The sequence below is a fragment of the Pelodiscus sinensis genome, chromosome 7 (assembly GCF_052426305.1).
Source record: "Pelodiscus sinensis isolate ZL-2025 chromosome 7, ASM5242630v1, whole genome shotgun sequence".
Classification (NCBI taxonomy): Eukaryota; Metazoa; Chordata; order Testudines; family Trionychidae; genus Pelodiscus; species Pelodiscus sinensis.
This window is the reverse complement of record NC_143058.1, coordinates 26,883,486-26,906,473: the sequence shown is the minus strand read 5'-3', so window position 1 is coordinate 26,906,473 and position 22,988 is coordinate 26,883,486. Positions and strand designations below refer to the sequence as shown.

Below are 22,988 nucleotides of genomic sequence, written 5' to 3'. Positions count from 1 at the left end.
TGAGAACCAGCTGTCCAGTGGGGGTCCCTTTAAGCACGAGCCTCAGATAGCCTCAGACAGCAGCCACACAAAGCAACTACTGACCTGATGCCCTGCCGGAACCTGTTTCAGCCGCCCTTAAATGCGCCCCTGCGTCCAATCAGTGTGGACGCGCTAGTTCGAATTAGCAAAATGCTAATTCGAACTAGTTTTTAGTTCTAGATGCGTTAGTTCAAATTAGCTTAGTTCGAATTAACTAATTCGAACTAAGTTAGTTCGACTTAGCGCTGTAGTGTAGATTAACCCGGGTAGACTTCCATTAGCATAGCACTGATTCCCCTTATGGAGTATAACTTGAAGCTGATACTCCATTGCGATGCATAGTGCAGTTTACACCTCTTAGAGCTGCAATTTTGGGCTGTTTGCAAACTCCGGAAGATGCCATTGCATTGGTAACACTTGATTCACATGTTCAAGTTTTTCTTTGCAAATATGAGGGCTTGTACTAGATGACAGAGAATACAGGGCACTCAGTGTTAGGAGTAAAGTCTTCTTTTTGTCATTGAAGTAAAAGAATTTGAGTCTGTTTCACTTATGGATCAGAGTTGATGGAACAGAGTGGAGAGAGAGCGCTCCAGATCTAGTTTCTCTTGATCTATAATTTGCGAGACGCTAGGAAAATGTGCTAGGAGAATTCTCAAGTAGAACTATAGTCTGATTTGTTCCATTGCTGTCTCATCTCCTGTTTTTTCTAGGTGTGTGTCTAAGTTCCACAACAGAATGTGTGCCACCACATTTGTAACCTGTTGCTACAGTCACAGATTGAGCTGTACTTTAGACCTCTTTTAGTCTCTGTTGAATGTCCTTCTCTGGGGACACGAGAGCTGTGGTAGGGAATGCAGGGCAGCCATAAAGCACTCCAGGGTGTCAGACTTTTCGGAGCCCGCACACAGGTTCTTGAGCAGGAGTCTGGTGGGGTGGGAGGACCTGCCTGTTTCCACCAAACTCCCTGCCCTTCTAACTGTTGAAGGGCCTAACTCCCTGACCATGAGGTGCCACTCCCAGCAAACACCAATTATCAGACCTCTCTGTTTCTTAATCATGTAAATCTGACAATTCTAATCACTTGGTACCTGTAAACCTTGTCTCTCTAGGGACCTGTGGCTGCTTAAAATGTCTCAAAATCAGCTTTTTATAAACAAAGCTTTATTTGTAGAGCAAATTGATGCTGGCCATCAGCAGGACATATTGAATCCTACCTGGCACCTTAGAGGGCTAAAGCCACATGCCCTTACTGCATGTCTACTTCACCCTGGTTCTGGGCAGATGCTAACCACCACCATCCTTGTCTAGGGGGCTTTTAGCTGTTTATGTCTTTTCCGTCTCTAGGTATTCAGCTGGGACAGCCCACCTGTATAACTGCCTAGTTCACGGAAAAGAGAATCTTCCCTCTTGCCTAGTCATTGTTATGTTAACTGGAGGTTATTCACCACAGGTGTCTTATTTCTGACATTTCATTTTCCGTTGTTTCCCCCAACAGCTTCCTTTGATTAAATTTCACCCATCTAGGCAGGATAATATCAAACAGGTAAACTGGGCTACATATTGAAATCATAAAAAATGACACATCTCCCTTATTTTCCACACCTGTCCATTCAGGAAGTGATTGGATATATTTGAGTCTATTAAATCCAGGACTTTTGTTAACTTTTTAATTTTTTTTCTGGAAAAAGAGAAAAATGCTGATTTCCTTAACACCAAATAGCTGATGTTGTCTCTGTTGCAGTATTTCAAGAGTGTTTGAGTGTCAGTACCAGTTTGAGACTCACTGCCAAAAGAGCTGAATCTGGTCAAGTTCTCTTCAAGTGTTTGTAAAGCTTTTTGCAAGGTCTCCAATTTTTGTCAGTTTTCTACAGTATCAGGTATGTGGTTTGTTTGTATTGTGCTTCTGGCATGGTACACTTCCCTTACCAGGCTCAATACGCAGGGAGAACATTGTCTTTCTTGATGGGTTGTCACTCTAAATGACAGAAATCTCCATTAAAAATCTGTGGGAGGATACTTTTCTTCTCTTTCAAAGCTTTGGGGAAATATTTAAAGTTAGGATAAGCATGCAACAGTCTGGATAGTTCTCTGAATTTCATCCAGAGTTCTAATCCAATTAAATTGTTCTTTCTTCCTTTGTCCTGCTCCTAGCTCAGCCAACTTCCTATTCCTGGCTTCTCTTCTCCAGTCTGATTTCTAGCTCTCAAGTGGCTTCCCCAATGATTTTAGATTTTACTGCTTTTATTCTTCCCACAGCCTTTATTATCTTTAATTTATTTTATGGCAGAATCTAAAGACCCCAGTTGAGGATCAGGCTCCATTGTGCTATGCACACTGTACACGCAACATAAAGATCGTTCCTGCCCCAAGAGTTTATAATCTACATATTAGGAAGGAGACAGCTGGTGGCAACAATGAACATATGTGGGTACTACAAGGAACAAGACAATTTAGATATGTGTAATGAAAAGGTGTCATAGTACACTGATTCCTAAGCAATGTCAGGTGTTTTTTAGGTGTTGTTGCATAGGTGACTTTTAAGGAGATTTGAAAGATGAGCCTTCTGATGATCACAGAGATGACCAACATCTGTTATTCTTAAAGCTATGGCCCATAATTGGAAAATTTAAGTAAAAATTACAAAAGTTGGAATTTTTTTATGGAAATGCAGGAAATAACTGATTTTTTTGTATTAGTTATATTTGTACTTCATCATACAAATGTCACAATGAGGAATTTTCATTTCAATGTGTTGTGAGTAAGACCCCAAGCAAAAGATTTTAAAGAAGTCAAGTAGAGACAAACAGTGAGAAATTGTCTGAACTTTACAATAAAAATAGCTAAAATTCAAGTAGCTCCTTTAAATCTTCCAGGTAGTTGTTTTATACAAAAGCTACTAGATTTAAAATAAATAAATAAAGATTCTTCTACTTCTACCTTGTCAAAAAGAAAGAACATTTATTACACAGACACTTTTGGTCTATATAATTCTGGTCCTTCAATGAGTTAGCATTCAATTCATTTTTAGAACTTCGACAAGCTTTTCAGCCAAATCTTTACACAGTTAAAATATTTGGCTGTATTTACTGTTTGAATGAATATACATAATACCTTTTAATTGTATATAATGTTCTTGTAAAATTTTTGCCTATATTGTGAAACTATTAAAATATTTTACAACCAGAAAGTTGAATGGTAATTGCTACTACAGGAAAATATGAATGATGCACTAAATATAATCTGAACAAAGAAAAATACTTTCCCAACACTAACTTAACAGTGTCCAAAATAATTTTTTTATAAAATATCCCAAATCCTGCCTCTCTCCTTTTCACCTAAAATACCTCTATTATGGAGGAGTCAATTACTAAAGAAGCTGTTACAGCTATTATAACTTAATTTATTTCATAGTAAGATGTCTAAGGATTTTTCAAATAATTTGGTTGATTAGCTCAATAGCCATGAATACATTAGAGATAGCAATATAAATGACAACACCTCATTACTTAAAATAAGTTCATTTTGGCTTGAATGGTGTACCACAACATCCTCAGTAATATACCTCAGAGTTTTTTTAATTCTGCTTGAAGCGTTTGGGCAAAGCTCTGTTTCATGGCATCTATGCAACTATGAGCACATTTTGTTGCTTGTTGCCACTATTTTATGGAGATCCTGGCAACATTGTAACATAAAAATTGTTACTTTCCTATATACTAGAAATGGGTCCATGCAAGAACTCTGAATCAAATCTCACTCCCCTCAAATTAAGAGTGGTTCTGGATCTGGATATAGATATGTATTTCATGGCTCCAGTCTATATCTAAGGCTACGTCTAGACTACAGAGTTTTGTCGGAAAAACAGCTGTTTTTCCAACAAAACTTGAGTTACATGCACACTGCAAGTGCATTCTTTTGACAGTGAATCAAAAGACCAGAGGGCTTTTTGCAGAATTGGTAATCTTCATTCTACGAAGAAGAAGCCTTTTTGCGAAAGAGCTCTTTTGCAAAAAGGCGTGTTTGTGGATGGGGAAGAGGGAGTTTTTTTAAGAAGAAGAGGAAAGAGGAAAAAGCACAGGTGCCCTTGTCACCATTCTGTCCATAGTAATTAGCTGCTTACATGTGAGATAGCATCCAGTCAGCCTGGACACGATCTTTTGAAAACTGCATCTCTTTTTCGATGCGCTTTTGCACTGTGGACGCTCTCTTGTGCAAAAAGTTTTTTCAGAAGATCTCTTCTGAAAAAACCTTCTTGCACAAGAAGCCTGTAGCCTAGACATAGCCTAATAGTAAATAACCACAGGACCTACACTGGCTGTGATGGAGTGAAAGTTTCAAGTAGTCACATTCACTTCACCTGGACAAGTGGTCAGACAGAGAAGGCAGGACTAAACGGGCACCTGTGTCTTTTAAATATTCTGGGAGAGTTCAGTGTAGGAGAGGAACCTAGCTGCTGTGAATGGCTAAAGTGCTAGAGATTGAGGCTGGAGGCCTCAAGAAGGTTTCAAACAGGCAGGAATGTGCTTGCTGTCAGAGGTGGCGAAAGGCAATTAATTCCTAGGAAGCAATGTCCAGAGAATTGGTTGAGGTTTTTGGGACTTGAGTCTGCATCTAGACATTGTTACATGGGACAGGGTTTAGATCCGCCCTTCTCAGCTATAGTGAGGTACAAAGACAGAGGGGCCTGCAGCAGGCATTGGCGAGAACAAGCTCTCCAACTTTGGGCCCTTAGAAGACGATGTGCCTTGGTGGTAAGTGACCACCATTACAATAACACTTTGTAAGAGCAGACATTCCAAGATAAACTTTAAAAAATCAAGTAGGTGTTGATTTCACTTAAACGATTACCTGAGTTGATATGGGTGGCCAGTATGGAAACTACAAAGTGTTTATCTTTCTGAGAAGATATACATGTACCATACAAAGATGGATATAGAAACACTTCTAAATTTATTAAACTTTTGAAGTGAAAAATCTGCCAAGTTCAGGGGATGGAGATGTCTGCCCTCTAAAGAGGAATCTCATGCCACAAAATGATGGGAGCTGCTCAGTTGGAAAGAAGGTAAAACGTTAGCTGTCTTCTCCTGTTGCAGAATAGTGTTGCCTTCAAGTGAGAGGAGAGAGCCTGCCAACATTACACTTCCTACATCTTGGCTCTTTCTTTCAATTGCATTCCTGGTTTCACAGTAAAACTACAAATATAGAAGCATTTTTTCATGAACTGTGAAAATGGAATGTGACATAAAAGAAACACGGAGCAACTTGTTCATGTCTTTTTTTTTTAAATATCTTGTGTTAGTATGTCCCACCTCACATGCAGTCCTTCCTTTGAAAACCAAGATTTTTCATAACAAGACCAAAAAAGAGAGAGAGATTTTTTTAACAGTGTCCTTTTTATTCATGGGTGGTAATGCAAGTCCTTTCTCTGAAAAGAATTTTATGTTAAAAAATAAGATTAATTATGGAAACGCGTAGTGCTACAATCTGCATGTTCAGTAAAATACATCAATTGATTCTAGGAGCTTTAATATGGAAATCAGAGGTCACCTTACCTTCATTTATTTTCTGTATCTAAAATTTCTTAATCACATGTATTACATTCAAGTGAATGCAGGGAAAAAAGCATTACATTTTCAGATTTTTTTATTTTAATAGCTTAGTATGAAAGTAGTTTCAGCTTTCCTAAGATATTTTGTTTCAATAAATGCCACAGTGGGTACTTGCCAGAATCAATGCAAAAATAATTCTGAGCGTATTACCTCCCTACCCCCTCCAAAAGCAATAGACAAGTTTAATCATACTGATTATTAGACTAAAAGCAAGGCAAATAAGCCAGTAAGGGAGGCGGTTGCACTAGAATGTATTTCAGATTGGGATTTAAAGTGACAATTTACATTTGTGCGTTGTCTTCCTCCTACAGATAACAATGCAATTTTCAAAAGAAAATCATTGATAGCCACTCAGTGATGACTGGAATTTTCTGTTGACTGCTCTGACATAAGAAAGGTAAGGATTGTATAAACTTCAGTTCCAGTGGTCTGGGCCTATTACTTCAGAAAATTAACAGTGACAATTCAGAACAGCTAATGTACATGTTCATTGTCGCATATACTTTTTTAACATAAGTCCTTGATACATGGATTTATTTGCAGCAGCATGTATTTACTCTTAAAAAATTAGTTGCCAGTGGTGAGATGTAGACTTCTGGCAGACATAAGGCACCATCTCTCAACTGTGAGGGCGGATTCCCAGAGAAAATATTAAGGCATAATCCAAATGTGAACATAATAATGAATATTTTTTTTCCTGGCTCATTTTACTCTCATGGCTCAGCAGCAACAGCAATCTGATAAATATTGAATGTTTAATAGAGAGTTCTGCTTTGACTTAATCATACATGACTCAAAAGGAACAAAACATTGGCTAGCTGTTTGTCTCCCACACACTCTTGTGGAAGTGATATCTGTGTGAAAAACTGAAGAGCCATAAAGTACAGGTGTCTGGTTGTGCACCTTTGTAGCACATCATATATCCAATATCCACTAAGCCATCTCTCCATTGCAAACTACTGAGGAGCTTCACACAGCCACTTATTTAAAATCAACCTGCCGCTAACGTGGATTCATTTCTCTTCCCTCCCCCCACATTCCAAATTACCCCTTCATGAAAACGCAAAGCAAATGTTCTGGGTTAGTGACAGTGACTACTTTCCTAAATATTATGCCTTTTAAAGACTGATATCTTGTAACCCTAGTTGAGGTTTAGACAAAAAGAGACACTATTCTCTGGTCTCATTTAATCTTAATAGAAATTCCTCCCACCCTTAATGTAAGGGGCAGAAGTGGACATTCTGGGGGCAAAGCAAGGGCTTGTTGGAGCAGAGCTTTATAGCACCTAATCTTCAATGGTGTAAATTCCATTACTGGTGGAGGAACTCAAGATTTACCAAGTCAGTGTTGCACCTACTCTAAGTATCGGCATTTCCACCAGCTTTGGGGATTGTCTGCCCTATGCTTTGCAGTTCACCCTAACTGAGTAACCTCAGTGTGGCTCTTTGGGACCCTCCATCCATACCAATCTTGCCATGTCCCCCCCCCCCCAAAAAAAAATAAATTCAAGCAAGTTTGGATGTGGAATTTTGATTTAGGTCTAACTGGAATATTAAACTCAAGTTTGAAAAGAATGCAGTAGTATGACAGAATTTTTAGAAAGCAGTAGATAATTGCAATCAGCAATGATAGTCAAGTGCCAATCAATATGAGAAAGAACCGAAAGGAGGAAAACCTATGTAGGAAACAAACTGATAGTTAAGCAGGAGGGAATGCTTCTCAACAAGACACTTTATCTTTCATCCTGACAGTTTTATACATTTCTTTTCTATGTTCATGCAATCAGAAACCGTATCAGTTGCTATCTGATGCTTCACCATGTGGGAGGAAAGTTACACTTCCCCACCCAACCTTAACTTTCCTCCGTATGTTGAGCATAAATATGCATGAAGAGAAGAACATTTTATTTGAAGATTGATATTTTGATAGCAAGATAGGATTTTACAGTCTCCAGTATGCTACAATTCTAAAATCATAATCTATTACTTTGTTTTTACAATGCAGTAAACATAATAGAAAACATTATGGTAAACATAGCAATGTCTTTCTATACTTACTTAAATGTATTGTAAAGCATCTTATATAACACATTCAATAACCCCAAAGATAATGTTTTCCTTTTGACTCATAGAAACAGCTTGGTACTCAATCAAAAACTCACACTAGCAGAAAAAATGTGAAATTCTGGCATATGCTATTGCAGCCTGATGAAATAAATTTTGAAATCTTTAATTCTAATTAAATATGCATACATATATAATGCATTTCAGAACACAGTGAGGGGATATAACTTAGCTGAATGATGTGAGGGCAAAATAGAATATATGGCATCAGTGAAGTGGCTGCATCCCTATGTGGGTCATTTCTGGGCTTTCACATTTTGTGTGGCTTTTCATATGGAAGAATTACCCTATGGAACCTGTAATACGATTTCTGGATATGAACTCCAACTGATACACAACTTCTGCCTTAATTATGGCACTTTTTTGTTTCCTAAAAGAGCCAATGGACTGCCTACTGGTTTACCAATTTACTGGTTTCCCGCCACCCCAGTATTTCCATTATCTTCCAAAGTCTGCAGCTTGTGATGTCAGTAACCAAGGCTACGTCTACACTGGCCCCTTCTCCGGAAGAGGCATGCTAATTTAGAACTTTGGAATAGGGAAATCTGCGGGGGATTTAAATATCCCCCGCGGGATTTAAATAAATCCCTTGCAAGTAGGAATAAGAGATCCTCCGGAAAAGGGCTTTATTCCGGAGGATCGCGCCAGTCTAGACGCTTTTTTCCGGCTTTTCCCCAAGCCGGAAAAAAAGCGGCGGCCATGTTTATTTAAATCCCGCGGGGGATATTTAAATCCCCCACGGATTTCCCTATTCCAAAGTTCTAAATTAGCATGCCTCTTCCGGAGAAGGGGCCAGTGTAGACGTAGCCCAAGAGTCACTGATAAATCAGTGAAGCACTAAGTGCTCCATTGAAATGGGTGGAATTTGTGGGCCTTCAGCACCTTGCAGGGTTTCACTCTCTGTTGTATGCTATGCATCCAATACAAACTGAAATATCTAAGGCCACGAGGTGCAGGTAAGTGAAGGTGAATCAACTACACTGAGAAGTTCCTGTGCATAAATAAAAGCCTCTTCTTTTAGGAGTAAAGTAGCCTCAATTGTCATAAGTAATCCACTTTGGAGTGTTTAATGCTCTTTAATTTATGTGCATTGAGTTCATACCATTAGTTAATTCACCATAACTTTCCTGAATGTCCCTATGTAGATTATGACTAATCCTAATTTACTCAGCAAAACCAAGTGACAAAGCAAACTAAACTTTTTCTCTCTCTACAACCCAGCTGTTATCCTGGAGTTTTATTATGACAAAACTTCATTTATTGAGATTTTTGTTGGTATTACTTTACTCTTGGCTTTGCATCTCAAATTAGCAGTGCAAATATCCATTACACATTTAGTATGAACTTCTGTTGATGTCAATAAAGTTTTGCATGGGGCTATCCCAGCAGTCTAAAGACTGCTTTGCACTGCTGAATCAAAAGCAAGATATTATCTGTGCTTGCCGTTTTATCTTTCTGTGCAAAATTTTTCACAGGCCCTTCAAATGAATTTCTAGAACTGTAATTTGTTTGAGGTCAGCAGTCCACTGAAGTCAGCAAAGATGTCAAAGTGAGATAATGAAACAGCCTTCTATCACTTGATCTGAACTACATGAAAGATTCAGAAATATCAACCCAAAATATAAATGGCCTTTCTCTAGAGTTTGATTTAGCCTTTATAACTAGGCTAAATCCAAGCATACACTGAATTCTCTGGAATAAATTTAGGAGACAATTACTATAATTATGCATTTTAAAACAAGTCAAAAGTTTTTACACAAAATACATACTAAGTACTGTTTTTAAAATATTAATAACTGAGATTGGCTCATTGCTCTTAATGATAGGGTTGGTAGTTAATGATCTAGAATGAAACAGCTATGGCAATAGATATTACAGCTTTGATAAATTCTCTTCAAGTAGTTGTACTTTTGTATTTGTTTTAGATTGCAGTCTGTACTAAAATTCCACTAATTAAAAAGACCTTAATTAATTAGGCAATAGGATGTGATAGATTATGGCATGAATAGGGTGGCCTATTAAGCAACTCTTCAAATAGGACCATTTTAGCATGACATTAGTACCTTTTAGTTTGTGCCAGCTACGTCCACACAGGGTAATTATATCTTAGCACTTTGTTGCATGCTGTAATCTATTGCTTCATAGTGTAAACTGCAGGGTTATGTAGACAAGACTCCACAGTATCCCATGGATCCCATTGTTTTCTTGTGTAAATATGGAGCGAATATAGTGGAGTTACCACTATAAAGCTGCTGTGAGAGAAGGAACTCTATGTTAACATCCATGGTATATGCAAGACACAGGTCTCATTCCCTGTTAGTGTTGCCAGAATAAATCAGTTTACACATGTGCCATGCTGTAATTGCTAATGTTATTTTTTTCTAAGAGTTATTTGTCTTATAGTGACTCCAAATGAGACTGAGGCACCATAGGCCACGTCTACAATGGCACTTTACAGTACTGCAACTTTCTGGCTCAGCGGTGTGAAAAAACACTCCCCTTGATTGCAGCGGGCTACAGGGCTGTAAAACACTAGTGTGAACCATGCTATAGCACTGGAAGCCATGCTGTTAACTACTTCCCTTGTAGAGGTGGCTTTACATAGAGCACTGAGTGGGGGTCCTGCCATGACTGCACTTTCCATTTAAAGCATTGCCACGGCTGCACTTTAAGTGTAGACAAAGCCTTAAATACATAAGACAGGTGAAGGATGGGGGAAAGCAAATGTTGTACTGAGGGCTGGATCCACAATGCTCAGAGTTGCAAGGCCTGAAGTTGAAATGCCCTGCTGGACCCTTAGTTTTGAGTTAGACTCCCTATTAGAGTTCTGGAACAATTGATATAGCGTGGGTACTGAGAGTCATTGAACCAGACCATCTATGATGGAAACTGCTTCAAAATAGGGCATGCAGCAGCCCCCACCCCTAAGGTCCAGTATCCATATTTCCTATACAAAGTATGGGCCAAGTTAGGTGAATAACAATGGGATTCACAGAAGCCAGCGAGACAGCAGCGTGGTGAGCTGCTTAAGCTGAGCAGTAGGAAATGCTAATGAGCAGCAAATGCAAAGGGAGTTAGGGGCCTATCTCTGGGATGGAGAGTAATCTTTGTCTGCTGAGGGCTCTCAGCTGTGCACCCAGGCTATATCTACACTACAGGCTTTTTGGGCAAGAACTGTTTTGTGCAGGAGTTCTTGCGCAAAAGGTCTTGAGCAAGAGCGCATCCTCACTGCCATGGGCTTTTGCACAAGAGATGTGCTTTTGCGCAAGAGCATCCATGGCAGTGTGGATGCTCTCTTGTGCAAGAAAGCTCTGATGGCCATTTTAGCCATAGGGATTTCTTGCGCAAGAAGCCCCTGTTGCCCGTCCACACCGCCTTCTTATGCAAGAGCTCTTGCGCAAGAGGGCTTATTCCTCGTGCGGAGAGGAATAACTGTTGCGCAAGAAGCCCTCTGTTCCGACACTTTATGATGAATTTACTTGCGCAAGAACACGTGTGCAGTGTAGACGTTCCGCAAGTTTTTGTGCAAGAACAACAGTTCTTGCGCAAAAAGCCTGCAGTGTAGACGTAGCCCTAGAATTAGGTGCCTCAGTCAGGTCAGTCCTTTCTCATGAATCCTCCCCCATGAGAGACCCCCAACTCCGTTATAGTCAAAAAGCTCAGTGATTATAGCACTCATCTGGGATCTAGGAAATCAGATGCAAATCCCTGTTTTGGAGTAGGGACTTGAACTAGATTTTCTCCCTATTCCATTTGCATGGCCTAGACCACAAATCTATCCAGTCTGTGTATTTTTCTCTGCCCCCAATGAATATTCAAGTATTTATACGAAGTGAAACCACTTTACAATGAGAGACCTACCCCAGAAAAGCCAATTATCTAGTGATGAGGGTGCTCACAAGGGATGTAAAGATCTGGCTTGAAGCATCTCATCAACATCTGCATTTCGGGAGTAAAGGCTAGGAGACTTAACCAACAAATACTCAGTTTTCTAGGGAATTTGGATGCCTCCATGGTTGTGCAGCAGTTGAGTGGGCATAGGATGCATTCAAGATCTCTGGTGCCTAGGACTATTTCTATACTATGAGGTAGGGGTGTGATTCCCTCTGCCTTGTGTACACATATTCTCACTAGCTCTCATTGCAATTGCACAAGTAGCATTAGCAATGAAATCTGAGTAGTATAGGAAGCAGTAGTTGATGCATGACTTAGCTGTTGTATTTATTCACTGACTTCAGGGTGAATTAATTAAACTAAACTCACTTAGGGTATGTCTACACTGTGGAGCTATTTCAGGAAATAGCTATTCTATGTCTATTGAAGCAGCCTGTTATTTCAAAATAGATTTCAAAATATCGGCAGCTTATTCCAATGTCCTGGTACATTTTGGAATAGTGAGTTATTTCAAAATTTGAAGCTGTGTAGACAGCGCCAAATTACAAAATTAGCTATTTTGAAATAAACTATGCAATTTGTGTAGCACAAATTGTGTAGCTTATTTCAAGCTAAGGGTGCTGTGTAGACACACCCTTAAGGTCCCTATAATGCTAAATAACACCATCCACACAGGGATTTAATGAATCCAGTCATACCTTTAGTTAACTTGGATTAATTTTCCTGGGTGTACTAATACAGACAAGCCTTAAGGCCCTTTGCAGCTCTAACTCTGAAAACCTTAACACCTGTTATGGAGTGCACTTAGCCTTCCTAGGATCTAGTTTAATTTACAAACTCTTATTTAATAAAAACAATATATGAACTCTAGTATAAGCTTTTTGTATGTACATCCTTTCCCTCAGGTCCAGTGAGTGAAAGCTGGGCTTCCTCCACTGCAGGACTAGTATTATCTTGCTTATATTCAGGATAGAGTCTGATTAGCAACACCTGCTCCAGTGAATAAGCAGTAATTAACCTATAACATTCACCAGCAAACAGAGTAGGGAGACTGGCTAATCCTGTTATTGTGGTATGCCTATACTGGACCTGGACATGTAATTTCCAGTTTGGGTAAACATACCTGTGCTACCCTGAGCAAGCTACAAATCTAAAAATAGATTTGTGGGCACAGGTGTTTGGCTGGGCTGGCTGCCCAATTATGTAGTTAGGGTTTTAGATGGGCTTGTGCTTGGATTACGTAGTCCACCCTATGGCTTGAGTTACCATGACAACACTTTTATTTTTAGTGCACCACCTTTACTGCGGCTAGCATGAGTAGTTCTACCTGAGATAGAAATTGCACCTTTTGCTCCATTGTTCTCAAGAGTCAGGGCTTCCCTGGAAAACCTGAAACATGAAATGGTTGGAAAAATCCTATCTGCAACCATTTTCTGTCAGAAAATGCAGTTCTATTGTAATCTAAATGCTTTGTTAAATTGTACTAATTTTGCCAAAGTTTAATTCTGGAGAAAAATGGAAAAAGTCCAGCAAGTCAAAATGTCTTGTTCTGACATTTTTAAAACATAATTTTTCATTTTAAATGAACTTTTAATTAATTGTATGTGTTATTTTACACACAGTGACATCAAATTAAAGTCAAAATCAAAACATTCTTGTTGATCTGAAATTACTCTTAAAAAATCTTCCTTTTGTGGAGAATTTTGAAATTTTGGGGTTTCATTCTGAATCACAGTGAAGCCAAAATTTGCAATCTCAAAATCCTTCATGAAAGTCCCACACAACTCTACAGCAGAGATGGGCAACTTCGTCTCAGTGGGCCACATGACTGCCAATCGTGGGCAACCTGTGTCCCACACACTCACTCTCTAATTCCTTCTCCCACACCTCTCATTGCACTGGGGCATTGGAGCCCTGCAGTTCCTACTTCTCCCTCTCTCAGCACTTTTGGTGAACCATGAATCTGCTGATTTGCACCTCATTTCTGCTTCTCCCCCTCCCTCCCAGAGCATGGACAGTCACAAACAGCTGATTCACAGCATTCAAGTTCTGGGAGAGAGAGAGAGACATGAGCAGAGATGAAGTGTGAATCAGCAGATTCATGTTGCTCCAAAAGCACTGGGAGGGAGGGTGGGGAGAAGGAAGTGTGGGACTCGCGTGCCTCTGTGCATGAGAGGTGTGTGTGTGGGATGAGGGCAGAGAGTACATAGGCTGCAGGTGGAACCCCAGTGGGCTGCAGTTTTTCTACTACTGATCTATAACCAAATGAAAGCAAAAATTATCAAGATTCATCTAGTTGTTTGCGGCTGAATAAAATTTGAGGAGTTTTAAGGTAGGCACAAAACTAAGTAAATTTTGGATAATTGGGGGTTCCTTTGCCATTATTTCCCCTTTTGTACAGGTCATCTGCCTGTACCAGTAGGCCTGAGTCAGCTGTTAGCTTGAGTTGTTTTCTGGAGGATGATGTTTGAGTGGCTACACCTAATATCTTGCCCATGGTATTTGGCAGATGGTTGACTATTCAGCTTTCTTTTTTAGTGTGTTCTAGTGGCAACATCGTGTTTCTTTCCCTTCCTTCTTTCCTTCTATTCCACAGAAAATATGAGGGGAGTTGGTAACCTGTCATACTCCTCACCCTGTAGCAGTACCCCCGTAAGCAGTACTGTTGGGCTTATTACTATAGACTGCCTGGGTATTTACCATGCTTTGAGACCTTACACAATGACACAACATATTGTGTAGTTTTAGGAAATGGAATTAGTGACAGCATGTAACTGAAAGATGTTTCTTTTCTTTGGGACTAACTAAGTTAAGGAGAGGTGCCTTGCTGTCTGCTCAAAACTCTGCTGTGGCTGAATGCACTGAGCACTGAAATTAGAGAAGCATTTAAAATAAATTCTACTTAAGTTACTTGTGGTTATAGGTTGAATATGTGCCAGCTTTAGGTAGCCAGTATGAAAGGAAAGTGCAATGCACATTATCTACTCTGCATAGCTGCTGCTGGATTCTGCTGTATACACAAAAACCACTCACACCAATTACTGATCTTCAGATGTAGCCCTGAACCACCAAAATCTTAAATCTAGATCAGTTATGAATCTTGAAAATTATTTCAGTTATAACCAGTTGCCTGGGGATTTTGGTAGTAGGAGAGTCTTCCCTACCTACCTCTAAACTAGGGATGTAATAGTGTAGCTGATTAACTGATTAATCATTAAGCAAAAGCTTATAGGTTAATGCTATAGACGACACACATTTCCCTCCCCCTCCACATGCCAATAATTTTTTTAACAGACTGGCTAGCAGCCCAGCTCAGTCCTGACTTGTGATGGTTCCGGGACCTACCTCTGCTGCTGCTCTGCATTTAAAGTGTATTAGGATCCGGGCAGGCAAACAGCCCAACTCAGTTCCAACTTGCATTGGATCTGGGAGCTCAGACCCTGCCCCCCAGACAGGGGCTGCTGCCACCCCACACTGCTACCTCTTTATTAGAGGCAGCAGCACTGGGTGACAGGCGGGTGGATGGTCTGTGAGGAGAGCTGGTTTTTAAACTGGCTCCCCTTGCAGACTAGCTCCTGCCTGATACTCCACACTGCTGCCTTTGATACAGAAGCAGCAGCCTCAGGACTGAGGCCAGAGTGCACTGGCTGCTTGCCCCGCCTCTGGGGTCTATAGAATAGTTGAGTAACCGATAAGAATTCATGAGGCTACTCCACTATTCAATTAACTGATATTTAACGTCCCTACTCTAAACAAAAATAACACCTTTTTAATAATTTTTTGCAACCCCTTCCAAGGTTTTTCACTAAGATGTAGACTTCCTCCGCACTCGCACATGTTATGATTCTCTTTTGTCTTCATGCCACAGAGAATGTGCTGCCAGTTTCAGAGCCACGGGAATTGCTGCCAAGCCTGTGGGAAGGGTTTATGACAGAGGAAGTAGCTATTAAGCCAATGAAACTCATTTATGCATACACTGGGCAGAAATCTTCTAATGCCAGTTACAGAAGGTTGCCTCAACCATTTGACTTATAAATGGCAATATTTAGAATGCCAAGGCAAGGAAATGAAGTGAAAATACCATGGTAATTTTTGAGGGGAGTGACTTCTAGGGAGATGAATGAGTGGACATCAGCTAAGGCTCTTTCTTAATCTGTTGTTGTTTACACTGTACACATAGTCCTATTAATGCTTTAATAGAAGATAGATTTAAAACAGTTTTAATGTGCTCACACTTTCAGAAATCCAGCAAAGCTGCTCTGCTCCAATTGCTAGCAATATGCTGCTCCCCGCAAATGCTGTTTCCAACTGCTATGCAAAAACCTGCCTTAACTGCATCCCAAATCCATCTCTTTGTGAATGTATCTGCCTGGGCTTTCACTCAGAAAGTCACTATACCCTGTTCTCGCCAGGTGTCAGCCATCTGGTGCTGTCAGATTTAATAAATTAACTTTCATTTAAAAATAGACTTTAAAAAAAATGTCAATTCAACTCAACCTAAACAATTTTGGTTTGGGGTTTTCATTTGGATAAGAAAATCCAGAAAAAAGGGGTTTCATTTCAAAATTAATGAAAGTATTTTTAATTTTTCATTTGGGCCACTGAAATGAACCTGCAGTTCAAACCACTATTTCAAATTTAATTCGATGATGGACATTATTTAGGTTTGGGGGGATGCCCCCAATGTCCATGATCTTCATACTAGACAGAGGAATGTGGCCATCTATGGCAGGATAGCTGCCAGCCTGGCCACCAAAGACCACATGTGAACCCAGGAGCAGGTTTGCATAACAATCAAGTTGATCCAGCGAGACCCGCAACCTTGAGCTCTGAGCTTCCCCCCCCTTCTTCCCCCTTCCAGCTTCCTCCTCCCAGGTTTCCCCCTGTCCTCTCCCACCCTCTCCCCTCTCCCGCCTCCTTTCCCCACTCTCACCAGAGTTTCATCCCCTCCCCCAGTTTTGTTCAATAAACCCAGTTTCTATTTTTGAACATACGTATCTTTTATTTGACAATGGGGGGGGGGGGTTAGGGAGGGGTAAGTGGAAGGACGTGAGGGAGGAATGGGGCACCAGCCCCCGGTAGGTTTGGACGGGTGAGGCTCTGAGGGCTCCTCAGGATGGAGGCTCTCTCTCAGGGCCTCCTGGATCCTGACAGCCCCCCGATAGACCCTCCGGATGGCAGCCTGCAGCAAGTGCAGCCTTGCTGATGGCAATGACCCCACGAGACACACCAGCGTGTCCAGGGGCAGCTCTGGCTCCATGTGGCCGAGTGCTGTGGTGTCCTGAGTGCGGGCACTCAGGGCACTCCAAGACAGGACTGCTTTCCTGTCCCTCATTGAGGTAGACAAGCAAGCGGGGAATCCTGAGAACTGTCTGTCTGGGGTGGGGGTAGGGTCCCTTTAAGCACGGAGCGCAGTTAGCCTCAGTCAGCAGCCCCACACATTAAGTCGTAACCTGATGCCCTGCTGGCACTGGTTCTGGCCAGCCTTAACTTTGGTTCAGGGTCTGCTTAGTGTGGAGGTGCTATTTAAAATAACTATTTCAAAATAGTTTTTGTGTGTAAATGCGCTATTTCAAATTAGCTTAATTCAAATTAACTATTTTGAATTAAGTTAATTCGAAATAGCACTGTAGTATAGACATACCCTCAGGTATTTCTCTATAGCTCCGCTAGAGAATATAATGTGGGTATTTCAGAGGTGTGACTCTTGTACACATAGGTTGAGATTGATCCCTGTGCAAATAACCCTAACAATGCCTGTGTACCAGTTAAATTCTGCTTAAGGCCTCAAAATCCACAGTGAGGATCATCTGGCTGAAACACTGTTTAGCTGAGTGCTCTCAAATATATTGAAAAATGGCTGCAAGTAAGCTTCATTACGAGTATACATGTGCTGAGGACTTGGTTATTCAGTCATGAGATTATTTTTTTACAGATAAAAAGTAAATGAAAATGCTCTTACTTAATACTGGTGTCTTTTCCTAAGAATTGGCTTAATCTCAGAAGTTCCCCTCTTTTATAATTGATTTGGTTTTCTCTCCAGCTCATGAGGGCACAGCCTGCTTTTACATGCATTCCTTGGTTTTAAAGTAATTTTAAATGAGAGTCAGAGAGATGTATACTGTAGCTGTTTTCTTTTCATTATGTAAAATTGGGTACCTGCCATCTGAAAAGTTTCACGCATCTCATGAAGTGTTAAAGGAGCAAAAGGGTGTGTTTATGCACATCAGAAAAAGTAGGTGGGGATTGCTAGTAAAGATCAATAACTTGCCCAAACAAGTAAATTACACACATTGTGTTGCACATTCCAAAAACAGAAATGTAATTAAAACAGAACAAAATTATTGTATAATTTAGAGCTCAGCCTGGGTAACTCCAATTTATTCCTTGACTCTTAGGATCCACTCACTCCCCTGCATCACCAACCATATTTCAGTATTATAATGAAAGCAGAATGTAGCGTTGCACTTTGTATCCTTCACATAATAGCATATTGAGATAAGTAGAGCCAGGCATATGATTTACTTACACTTACCTATGCTTTAATTTGGTCTCCCCGCTTTTTGTGTAAATAACATTGGCAAATATTATGGAGATTTTTTAAAAAATAGAATTGATTAAGAGCTATTTTAAATTGAATGGAATTTTAGGGGATGATTCAAGCAATATAATTGGGTAATATATAGGGCATTAATTCTCTAGACATGTCTTATGCAATATATTTCAATTTGCAATTGCATCATGCCTATAAAAATCCATATGCCTGCATTTTTATTGTAAGCATATAATAGCAGTAATAACTTTCATGGTGGGTATTTGTCTGTGTAGTGACCAGCTGGAGTTAATGACCCTCAGGTGGGTTTGAGACCATCAGCTCTTTCAAACTGCTTATTAGTTCCTGGAAAATGCCTTGTATTTGATTACTGCTGCATAAACATAGAATATACATATATCCCTATCCATAAATATGATACTGAGCCACTTTTTATCACTACTTGATAATGCATTTAGAACTTGGTTCAGCAAAGCTCTTAAACAGCATGCTACAGGGAGATGGAGGCTAAAATTTACGAAAGTCTCTACTACTTTGGGACACACCAGTGACTGTGCCCCAGGTACCTCAAAGAGATGTTGTGAGGCTTTATGATTCTGGAACACTCAGTTAATATATTATACACTCTGGGGATCTGGTGGATAGAAAGAGGAAGCTACCAGCTGTAGCATTGTCTAATGCACTGTGGGAAAAAATAAAATAAAATTGCTTATAGTTTTCCCTTTAAACCTAGAGGAAAATCTAGGATACACCTAAGATGGGAGAGAGATATGGCAACAAATACATTTTTATAACAAAGTATTTGACATTGTGTATTGTGCATAGCAATTTTAATGTTAAAATATAAACTTGAAATTAAGGAGTTGCTATGAATGTCATAGTTTATCTTCTAAGCTTCTAAAAGATAATATATTGCTCAAAGGGAGTTAATTACCTAACTTTCATTGGATTTCAATGGTGATATTGGATGCTCTTAAAAATCTTTATTTGCTTTTGAGACCAATATGAGATTATATTTTAAGAGGAAAAAATGAGAGGGCCAATCAGATGACTTTATTTCTTTCTATAAAATATTATTGAAAGACATCCTGTGTTGAACTGTGTAACTGATGCACTTGTGGATGGTGTGGAATTGTTCAGTTCCATGTGATTGGATTTTAGGGGTGTTTCCTCCTTCTGCTCCCTAGAATGGCTCTAGAGGTCAATGCAAAGAATTTGGGGGAGGGAGCAGAGGATCTGTGACCCAGCAAAATGGCCCTGCATCCTCTCCATCCAATTAATTCCTCATAACAAAGTAAAAAGGAAGCAGTATTGCCACCTCAACCATTTACAATGTTTCTGGTCCTAGTACAGGTGCACATGGTTGAGAATACAAAATACTTTCTCTGACCCTCTCCTTGCAAAGACCAAACAAGTACTTGTTCTTGTACTAGAGGAATACACCCAGTTTTACTGCCTCTTGAGATTTTATTAATGACCTTTTTGTCCCAGCTCATTGAGTCATGTTGTTATGTGAGAATCTTAGTTTTCATTTTTTTAAAAAGCAAGTTTCTAGACATCGTGATTGTGCAGAAAAGTTTGTAAATAGGAACTGAGTGCAAGACTTAGCAGTCAAATTAGAGAGACCCAAAATTATTATTTTAAGCCAATCTGATTATTTTGGCTTAAAATAATAAATTTCAGTCTCTCTTATTTGACTGCTGAGTCTTGCACTCAATTCCTATTTTCAAGCTTCTCTGCACAATCATGATGTCTAGAAACTTGCTTTTTAAAAAAATGAAAACTAAGATTCTCACATAACAACATGACTCAATGAGCTGGGTCAAAAGGTTGTTAATAAAATCTCAAGAGGCAGTAAAACTGGGTGTATTCCTCCAGTACAAGGACAGGTACTGTGTTTGGTCTTTGCAAGGAGAAGGTCAGAGAAAGCTGTTTGTATTCTCAACCATGTGCACCTGTACTAGGACCAGAAACAGTCTGACCTTATACATTGTGATGTGACAGTAGTAGATAATTAAAGAGAGTCACTTCCTTTAAGCACTGAACAAGGACCTTTAGTTTTATAAGGAAAAGAGTATGATAACTGAAACTCCTTTTTTTTCTACATGACTTATAAAACGTCTGCCAAAACATTCTCTGCTTTGCTTCGTAATAGAGTTTTTCAAAAAAACCACTACACTTATTCTGAGCTAAGCCTATTTCTGCCAGGTATAATGAGGCATTCTGGAAACATAACCTTGGGCAGATCCCTCAACTGATGTAAATTATTATAGTTCCATTGAGGTCATTAAATGAAGATATGACAATTTATATTACTTGAATATCTTCTCCATAGAAATCCCTCTCCCTCTTCCAGCCCAACTGCATGGCAGCAGGGTGTGATTCTAATCCAGGGCTCAGGTAAGTAGTAAAAAGGCTTTTGTCCCTGGAAGTGCAGAATAGCTGTGAGTTCAAGTGATTTTCAGTCAGTGTTCCCTCTAATTTTTTCCAGCTATGGGCAGAATAATTTTTGTGTGTGCACCAAGGCATGTGCAAATGTTCACCAGCAGGAGAAACATATGTTGCTGACTTCGGGTGCTCTGCTAATCAGCTGGGTGGCACTTGAATCTCTCCTAGGAAAACTGCTGTCAGTCAGGGGTCATATTAAGGCCTTTATCCCAAAGTTCCCTCTAAACTGTGCAGCAGCACAGCCCTGCAGCTGCTTAATAAGCCTTGCCCAGCCAGGGGCTCAGGACTTGTACTCAGAGGTGCCTGGCTGGGGGAGGGGCACTTTTCCCTCAGTGACTGCAGCAGCTCACTGCTGAGGACAGAGCCGCATGCCTCTCCCATCTGGTAGGGAGGGGACATGTACCTAAGAGGTGGGAGAGACTCGCAATTCTGTCCTCAACAGAGAACTGTTGCTGTCGCTGAGGGAAAAATGCCCCTCTCGCAGCCAAGTAGCTCTGTGCTGAGTCCTGAGCCCCTGGCTGGAGGGGCTCATTAAGCAGCTGCAGGGTGCTGCCGCACAGCTTAGAGGAAACCTTGCTCTAACGCCTTCTGTGTGTGCTGTGATAAAGTGCATAATATTGCAGGGCAACAAATGCTGCTCATTTTCATGAACAGCAGTAACCCCCATTGGGTTTTCCCCATGTGCTGGCTCTGAGCAATTCTGCCATCATAGTGCAGGGTGCTTCCGCTGTCTGCCATGAATTTGTCACTGCATAATTTCCCCCTCTACTTCACAATGGGACTTGGACATGTAAGGACAGGATTGAACATGACATAAGAACTACTATGTAGCAGATAGGCTGGCTTGCCATTGTGATAGAACAAGAGTTGAACATTTTTCAGTAGGCTGATTAAACTCAGATATTTAGCTCCAAATGCACAGTCAGCAGGAATTAGCAGCAACCATCAGACATTGAATGATTTCAGAGCTGCATTAGGCTGCAGATTTTAGCTTTATGTCAATATACTCCATCTTCAGATGTCAAAGGTAAAAAGAGAATAATATTTTAATTGATATGGTTCACTTATGAAAACTCTTTTTTCACCTTTCTTTTTAATCTAAAAACTGAAATATGTCAGGAAGTTTTGCCACAAATGTGATTGACCTCTTTAGTGCTGAGACAGTGGACTCTCATGTTCTAAGATGGCAGCAGCAATTCATTATTTGTGGAAAAGCACCTCAAGGAATTGTCTCCCTGTATTCAGCTCACGCAAGGCCCAGGCTGGAGTACTGTGTCCAGTTCTGGGATCTCTATTTTAAGAAAAATATGGACAAATTGGAGAATATCCAGAGGCAAGCAAAAAATGAGTAAAGGTTTATCCTGTGAGGTAAGGATAAACTCGATGGCTGTGTCTAGACTGGCCAGTTTTTCTGGAAAATTAGCCACTTTTCCGGAAAACTTGCCAGCTGTCTACACTGGCCGCTTGAATTTCCGCAAAAGCACTGACGATCTCATGTAAGATTGTTAGTGTTCTTGCGGAAATACTATGCTGCTCCCATTCAGGCAAAAGTCCTTTTGCGCAACGCTTTTGTGCAAAAGGGCCAGTGTAGACAGCTCAGATTTGTTTTGAGCAAAAAAGCCCTGATTGCAAAAATGGCGATCGGGGCTTTTTTGCGCAAAAGCGCGTCTAGATTGGCACGGACGCTTTTCCTCAAAAAGTGCTTTTGCAGAAAAGCGTCTGTGCCAATCTAGACACTCTCTTCCGCAAATGCTTTTAACGGAAAACTTTTCCGTTAAAAGCATTTCCGGAAAGTCATGCCAGTCTAGACATAGCCGATATGTTTTACTCTTGAGAAAACAGACTGAGAAGATACCTAACAACTGTCTTCATGTATGTAATGGACTGTTATAAAGACAGAGTGATCAGTTGTTCTCCATGTCCACTGAAAGTAGGACAAGAAATAATGGGCTTAGTCAAGAAAGAATGAGGTTAGATATAAGGAAAAATGTTCTAACTTTGAGGATGATTAAGCACTGGAATAGGATTCCAGAGGAGGTTGTGGAATCCCCATTACTGGAGGTTTTTAAGAACAGGTTAGGCAAATACCTATATACCTGATACTGATTCAGAGCAGGCAGCTGGCATCTTGAGATCCCTGCCAGCCCTACATTTTTATTATTGAAAGACATGCAACTAAGTGTTCATACCCTTTGGCATGCTAGACATAAGCACCCAACTGTATTTAAGGGCTTGTCTACACAGAGACACATTCCTTATTGATTAAATCCCTGTTACTCTTACTCTTGTTCTGGAAAAATGCCTTATCTGAATTAAATTAATCCATTTAATTTATAAAGT

At 40.2% G+C, this 22,988-nt stretch overlaps 1 long non-coding RNA gene across 1 annotated transcript in view; it reads left to right on the top strand.

Moving 5' to 3' along the window:
* Nucleotides 1-1,099: 1,099 nt before the first annotated feature.
* The window catches only part of LOC112547841 (uncharacterized), an 88,327-nt gene continuing 66,438 nt past the window's right edge, over nucleotides 1,100-22,988 (top strand). Inside the window, exons 1-2 of the long non-coding RNA XR_003091646.3 lie at nucleotides 1,100-1,901; nucleotides 5,942-6,027. This is a non-coding gene — a long non-coding RNA (uncharacterized LOC112547841). The remainder of the gene's footprint in view (nucleotides 1,902-5,941; nucleotides 6,028-22,988) is intronic.